The sequence below is a fragment of the Bombina bombina genome, chromosome 7 (genome assembly GCF_027579735.1).
Source record: "Bombina bombina isolate aBomBom1 chromosome 7, aBomBom1.pri, whole genome shotgun sequence".
In the NCBI taxonomy this organism is placed as follows: domain Eukaryota; kingdom Metazoa; phylum Chordata; class Amphibia; order Anura; family Bombinatoridae; genus Bombina; species Bombina bombina.
In genome coordinates, this window is record NC_069505.1 from 544,674,659 (window position 1) to 544,682,257 (window position 7,599).

The 7,599-nt window shown below is 37.9% G+C and overlaps 1 protein-coding gene across 1 annotated transcript in view; it reads right to left on the reverse strand.

The window, feature by feature from the left end:
* Positions 1 to 5,857, reverse strand: part of LOC128666999 (zinc finger protein 391) — a 44,565-nt gene extending 38,708 nt beyond the window's left edge. Inside the window, exon 1 of the mRNA XM_053721852.1 lies at positions 5,762 to 5,857. The gene's annotated coding sequence lies outside the window, so the exon portion shown is untranslated. The remainder of the gene's footprint in view (positions 1 to 5,761) is intronic.
* Positions 5,858 to 7,599: the final 1,742 nt, after the last annotated feature.

The following is a 7,599-nucleotide window of genomic DNA, read 5'->3' on the forward strand; positions in this document are numbered from 1 at the left end:
ATGGACTACGACTACACCCCAGAACAAAGCAGCACAAACTTGCACTACTTTAAAAATATAAAACACTTTATTGAAGAATCTTTTCTAACACCTAACTTTACCACTTCCTAGCTCTAACGTAGGCAAAGAGAATGACTGGGGAGCGAGGGAAGGGAGGAGCTATTTAACAGCATTGCTGTGGTGCTCTTTGCCGCCTCCTGCTGACCAGAAGGTGAATATCCCATTAGTAATTAAGATGATCCATGGACTCATCGTGTCAGAAAAAAGAAATATATTTTAGTGTGTAGCTAATACAAAAAAAAGATACATTGCCCTTTTTGTTTGCAGAATTGTAAGCAAACGGAGCTTCCACACAGGTGATATGAAAACCATTTGCATATTCTCACCCATAACCCCTGATGTCTACAGAAACACATTGCTGTGGATTTGTGTAGAAAAATAAATAAATATTTGTTTGGATGTGCTGCATAATTTATGTTTTTTTTTTGTTTTTTTTTACACTACACAGTGGATCCATAAAAAATGGGCCCTTTTTAATTTTTAAATAAATAACATAATTGACAATAAAAATATCATATAGGACCATATTATGAGTGGAGCGCAAACGTTTGAGCGCAAGTGATAAGGGATTTACTGCGGATATTTGAGCTTGTAGGGCTTATCGTTCGTATTACGAGTTGAAAGTAAACATGATCGCTTGAGTGAAATGGCAATTTATGCTAGAATGATTACTGCTACTTCAGAGCTGTGGTTAACAGATTTTTAAAACTGAAAAGTTGCACAAAACACATCACAAATACGTTACAAAGTACAGTTACACTCATAACACATCTAATAAAAAATATATATATATAAAAAAAATTGCACACAAAAGATATAAGGGTTCAAAGATTTGAGATCTCAGGTGTTAGAAAAAAAAAGGAAGGCAAGGGGCATAGAGATACATACATATACATCTCTAAATGTAGCCACCAATCAACAAGCTGAACCAAAAATGGGTGCTGAACCAAAAAAAAAGTTGGTTTTATATCTCTTTAAGTGGATGAAAACATGTAAAAGCATATTTATGCAATACTCATGATTAACAAAGGTTTTAAACTATATATATATGTAAATACTTGTCATTCCAATATTCTGCACATATCAGAATATATTTTATGTATTTATAAATAGATATTCTATATGTAGAAATATTTATTTATGAATAAATAGAACATATTCTTATATGTGAAGAACATGTTTGCGCTAGTTTTTTTTAACACTTTTTTGCTCAATTGACTTCAATGAGGGAATAAATTAATGTGCAAGCAATATTCGAAGTTCGTTGTTTTGCACTTGTCGGGTTATCACGCAAGTGAAAACACTTTACTTTCAACTCATAATTTGAGCACAACCTGACACACGCAAAAAGCTTACTTTAAGCGCAATGAACGCTCGAGCAGAGCGTTAATTAGCGCTCCACTTGTATTCTGGCCCATAATAAGCACCCATGAGATGATTTTAGTAGTAATTTATCTTCTATAGTAAAAAATCAGCATTTACAAAATGGTGACTTTACCACTAGCTAAACTGTCCAGCAAACATAACAATATTGTAACCTACGATTTGCTCGTGGCTGCCTGTCACACAATATACATGCACTTGAAAGAGGGCTGTGATTCAAGTGCAGTTGTTGCGCAGTAAAAGAGCATGCACAGTGGAACCTAGCAACCAATCAAAAGAGACACCAAGGGTAGGAGAAAACAATAACAATGCCTAGCTTCTGCACATGCCCATCACAAGTAGGGATGTGCGTTTCATTTTGAATTAAAAATCGTACGAATTTGTCAAATTCGAAGCATTGGATCGATTCGAATTACCGTAGCACCGAAACTAACGAATAAATCCGAATTAGTTTGGATTTATTCGTTACATTTGGATGGCCATGGACTAATCACAATTACACTAGTATTGTACAGTATATTAGGTTATATCGCTCTGCTATGGGTTACACCTAATATTACAGTACATAATACTAGTCTAATACACAGCACATCCCACCTAACACATAGCGAACTTCCGAATTTACTAATCGAATCCGAACCGAATACATCCGAATTTATTTGAATCTGAATGAATCCGAAACAAATACATTCGAATGTATCCGAATTCGAATCGATACGAAAATGAAATTTTCGGCCGCGCACAAGTCTAATCACAAGCACAGACTAACATGCATGCGCGCATCATTTTCATTCCCAGCTGTGCCCTCTAGGATATCTTTTGTAGATACTAGTAATTTTGTGGCACACAGACCAGAAATACATAAAGTAAGAATTTTTTTTTTAATAAAAACTAAATATATTGTTAAATTTCTTGATCATACATGTTCCCTCTGGGTATTTGTTTATTAGTAAAACATTTTTTAAGCTTTAGCATATTCTAATTGTTTAAAGGGACATGAAACTCATTTTTTTTTCTTTTATGATTCAGATAGAGCTTCTAATTTTAACCCCTTAATGACCACAGCACTTTTCCATTTTCTGTCCGTTTGGGACCAAGGCTATTTTTACATTTCTGCTGTGTTTGTGTTTAGCTGTAATTTTCCTCTTACTCATTTACTGTACCCACACATATTATATACCGTTTTTCTTGCCATTAAATGGACTTTCTAAAGATACCATTATTTTCATCATATTTTATAATTTACTATAACATTTTTTTATAAAATATGATAAAAAAATTTTTAAAACACACACTTTTTCTAACTTTGACACCCAAAATCTGTTACACATTTACAACCACCAAAAAACGCCCATGCTAAAGTTTCTAAATGTTGTCCTTAGTTTTTAATAATACCCAATGTTTAAATGTTCTTTGCTTTTTTGCAAGTTATAGGGCAATACATTCAAGTAGCACTTTGCTATTTCCAAACCATTTTTTTTTTTCAAAATTAGCGCTAGTTACATTGGAACACTGATATCTTTCAGGAATCCCTGAATATTCCTTGACATGTACATTTTTTTTTTTAGTAGACAACCCAAAGTATTGATCTAGGCCCATTTTGGTATATTTCATGCCACCATTTCACCGCCAAATGCGATCAAATACAAAAAATCTTTCACCTTTTCACAAACTTTTGGTTTCTAACTTGAATTATTTACAAACAGCTTGTGCAATTATGGCATAAATGGTTGTAAATTCTTCTCTGGGATCCCCTTTATTCAGAAATAGCAGACATATATGACTTTGGCGTTGCTTTTTGGTAATTAGAAGGCCGCTAAATGCCACTGCGCACCACACATGTATTATGCCCAGCAGTTAAGGGGTTAATTAGGGAGCACGTAGGGAGCTTTTTGGAGTAGTTTTAGCTTTAGTGTAGTGTAGTAGACAACCCCAAGTATTGATCTAGGACAATTTTGGTATATTTCATGCCACCATTTCACCGCCAAATGCGATCAAATTAAAAAAAAACGTTACATTGTTCTCCATTTTAGGTTTCTCACTGAAATCATTTACAAACAGCTTGTGCAATTATGGCACAAATAGTTGTAAATGCTTCTCAGGGATCCCCTTTGTTCATAAATAGAAGACATATATGACTTTGGCTTTGCTTTTTAGTAATTAGAAGGCCACTAAATGCCGCTGCGCACCACACGTGTATTATGCCCAGCAGTGCAGGGGTTAATTAGGGAGCTTGTAGGGTTAATTTTAGCTTTATTTGCGTGTAGTAGACAACCCAAATTATTGATCTAGGCCCATTTTGGTATATTTCATGCCACCATTTCACCGCCAAATGCGATCAAATAAAAAAAAAGTTCCCTTTTTCAAAAACTTTTTCACCAACTTTAGGTTTATCACTGAAATTATTTACAAACAGCTTGTGCAATTATGGCACAAATGGTTGTAAATGCTTCTCTGGGATCCCCTTTGTTCAGAAATAGCAGACATATATGGCTTTGGCATTGCTTTTTGGTAATTAGAAGGCCGCTAAATGCCGCTGCGCATCACACGTGTATTATGGCTAGCAGTGAAGGGGTTAATTATGTAGCTTGTAGGGAGCTTGCAGGGTTAATTTTAGCTTTAGTGTAGAGCTCAGCCTCCCACCTGAAACATCAGACCCCCAATCCCTCCCAAACAGCTCTCTTCCCTCCCCCACCCCACAATTGTCCCCGCCATCTTAAGTACTGGAAGAAACTCTGCCAGTACTAAAATAAAAGGTATTTGGCCTTTTTTGGTTGTTTTTTTAAAGCATATTTACATATGCTGATGTGTAGGATCCCCCCTTAGCCCCCAACCTCACTGACCCCCCACCAAACAGCTCTCTAACCCTTCCCCTCTGCCTTTAATGGGCGCCATCTTGGGTACTGGCAGCTGTCTGCCAGTACCCAGTTTAGTAAAAATGTGCCTTTTTTTTTTTTTTTTTAAAAAAGCCCTTTTCTGTAGTGTAGCTCCCCCCCCCCCCCACCAAGACCAACCCCTCACCCCTTCCAGATCCCTTAGATACAATTTTTATTACTTAAAAAAAAATTATTTTTTTTACTTTTAACTTCATTTTTTTCTGTAGTGTAGCGGTTCCCACCCGCTCCCGCCCTGTGCAAATAACGATTCCAAGAGAACGAAGAAAAATTTAGAATACGAGTAAATGAGAAAGTTGCTTAAAATTGCATGCTCTATCCGAATCATGAAAGAAAAAATTTGGGTTTAGTGTCCCTTTAACCACATTTTGCACTGCTTATTTCCACTAAAGCAGGACTCGACAAACCCAGGAACTTAGAATTTTAACCCTGGCCAGTGGTGGGATTCTGAATTTTTTTTTGAACAGGTTCTAGTAGGATTCCGAAATTTTAGCAACAGGGTCGCTAACTTTATAATACAGAACCTATACATTGTCTAAATTTAGGAACAGGTTCTTAAGAACTGGTGAGAACAGGCTGATTCCCACCACTGCCTCTGGGTACCATTTTGGCTTATTTGCCATATAGCTATATACAGATACCAATGTCTAGATCAGTATGACTAATGACCATGCACCGCTATGTGTTTAACTGCCACAAAGGTGTTAAACACATAGTAGAAGTACTGCAGGTCCCAAGCAGAAACTGCCTCTGATCCAATTACGACACTGCTGTGTAACTGGCACTGCTGACTGGATCAGCTGCAGGTCCCGCTCAGAACCAGCAGTGCTCTGCAGGTCCTGAGCAGTACTTGCTGACTGTAAATATTTAATCACTTTGCAGGGTTTAAACACATTGCATAGCAGAGTCATTAGTAGTAAAATAACATGCTCAAACAATTTAGAACATGTCACCCCCCACACTATAACTACCCTTTAAAGGGCACTGCTGCTCCATGTGCTAATTTTCACTATGTGTTTAACCCATCTGTAGTCTCTATGCAAGCAACAGTTCAATCATAACATACTCTAGCACATGACATGTTCTTTCTTAAAGTTAAATTGAAACTAGCAGGAAATGCCTGTTTGTGCACAGGTGATACTGCCGTATTACAATGATAGGGCACACGCTCATACCATATCAGTATCCAGGGATACACCTGTATAAATATAAAACAAAAAGTCGGGAGTAAGTACAACAATATAGTTATCTGAAAGTAAAACAAACTGCAATATATTGTACAGTGGTAGATACTACAAAGAAAGTGGCTATTATGTCCCTTTAACTTTTTTTTATCTCGCTTATACCTTCTCTCTTTTATTTCTCGCAATCTACACTTCCCGCCCCTTTTTACTATTATATACGCGCATCAACCCAGCTCCTACCTAGTGCACAGGGCGGTATAGTCGGGTCTCTTGCCCTTTAAAGCACAGGTATCCAGGCCTGGCAGGCCGCCGTTTGTACTACTGATTGGATTACGGAACTACATTTCCCAGAAGTCTACGCTGTATCACATGACGAACAGCAGCCAATAAATTTCGAAGCCGTTGTAGAACTTCCGGAAACAGGGAAAAATGGCTGTGTTTGCTTGTTGTTATGGGGAGCTAACTGAATTAAATAAACAATAGTCCATTCGTGATTTATTTAATACTGTAGTTGTCTAATTTGTGTAAAATATCATGAGACTGACACATGTGCTGCAGTTTATGTATACAGTTTATAATCTGGATACATTATTTAATTTAAATGAGTATTTGTGTTAGGAATTTTCTTTTTTTTTTTAACTTGGTAACATTTTTTTATTTAAATATTTGCTGGTTTTTTTTTTTTTTCCAATTTTGGACGCTGGTCCAAGCAAAGTTGATAGAAATGAGAAAAGTAGTAATGCATTAGGATGTGCCCAGTATTAAACTGGACGGTCCAGTATTTTTAGTGGCATTATGGGGCCATATGCTACAGAGCCTTTACCACTGTGGGTCAGGATTGGGGTCTCAAGAGAGGAGCTGCAAGGCAGTGGGTCTGATTTGGGTATAAATATACAGGGCCGTCTTTAATATTGACTGGACCCTGGGCGAAAATTTTCTTGGCCCCCCCCCCCCATGCAATTTCGCTCTACATCCCAACATCCCAAAAAAACAACTAAATCAATTTTTTTTAATTATTAGCCCAGCAGTGGATTATCCACTGCTGAGCTAATCATTTAAAAAAATGAAATAAATTGCAATATGTGAAACTGGACCTAAGCAGTACTAATAAGTAAATAAATATATAAATTCCTCCACTGTGGATTAATTTAATATTCTTTTGAATGTGATTCTGGTGTGAGGTTAGTTGGTTAAAGAGATTTAGGGCAGCCAACAGGAGCAAAGCAAGGTAAAGACTGAGGAGGAAGCATGGCGGTGCAGTATAAGTTTACTGACTGGAACAGCAGAACTACTATGGGAAGCTGTAAAATCTGAGACAGAGAGAAAACAAAAACTATAAAAATAAACCTTACATTAATGTGTGAAGTATCAGCATGACACTATACATCAGCCACAGCAGCACATGTCACTTCTTTGATAGGAACAAGTTCCCTCTCACCTTGCACTAGACAATGCTGCATGGGAAGGGGTGTGTGTGCACTCACTTATTCTTCCCACTGACACCTTTCTACAAAGCACTGTTACCCTAACAAACTTCAGTTAGTTGATCTTAGGGCCACAGCAGAAAGAGCAGGGCTAAGGGGACCAGCAGACTTGATGCTGTCTGCCCAAGGCTGCATGGATACAGTGTGAGATGAGTCACACAGCCTCAAGACTGAAGAGAGCAGTGTATGCAGCTGCACAGATGCTCAAATCCTCACGTGCTTGCCGCTCCAGCTTTCTGCTGCATGCGCTTACAGTCAGCCCTACCCAGAAACAATCCTTACCACCAGAGCAGTTACCTGGTAACAGTGGTAACCCCAGTAGGACCTTTTATGATGCACTGGGAATGGCTGGATGCTGAGTTAGGGCTTAGCATTCAGTGCTGCACAGTGCACATCTAAAACAGCACATGGCAATAGCTTGGCATATCACATGACACCGGCACGGTCTGGCACAGTTTTTAAAAAAAATATATAAGCAGAGTACTTTTGACTGTGACAGTATTAGGACTGAATGTGTGTGTTCCCCATGTCAAATCAGCAGTCTGGTATGAACCATACTCTTGGGCCCCTCAACAGAAACTGGGCCCTGGGCAG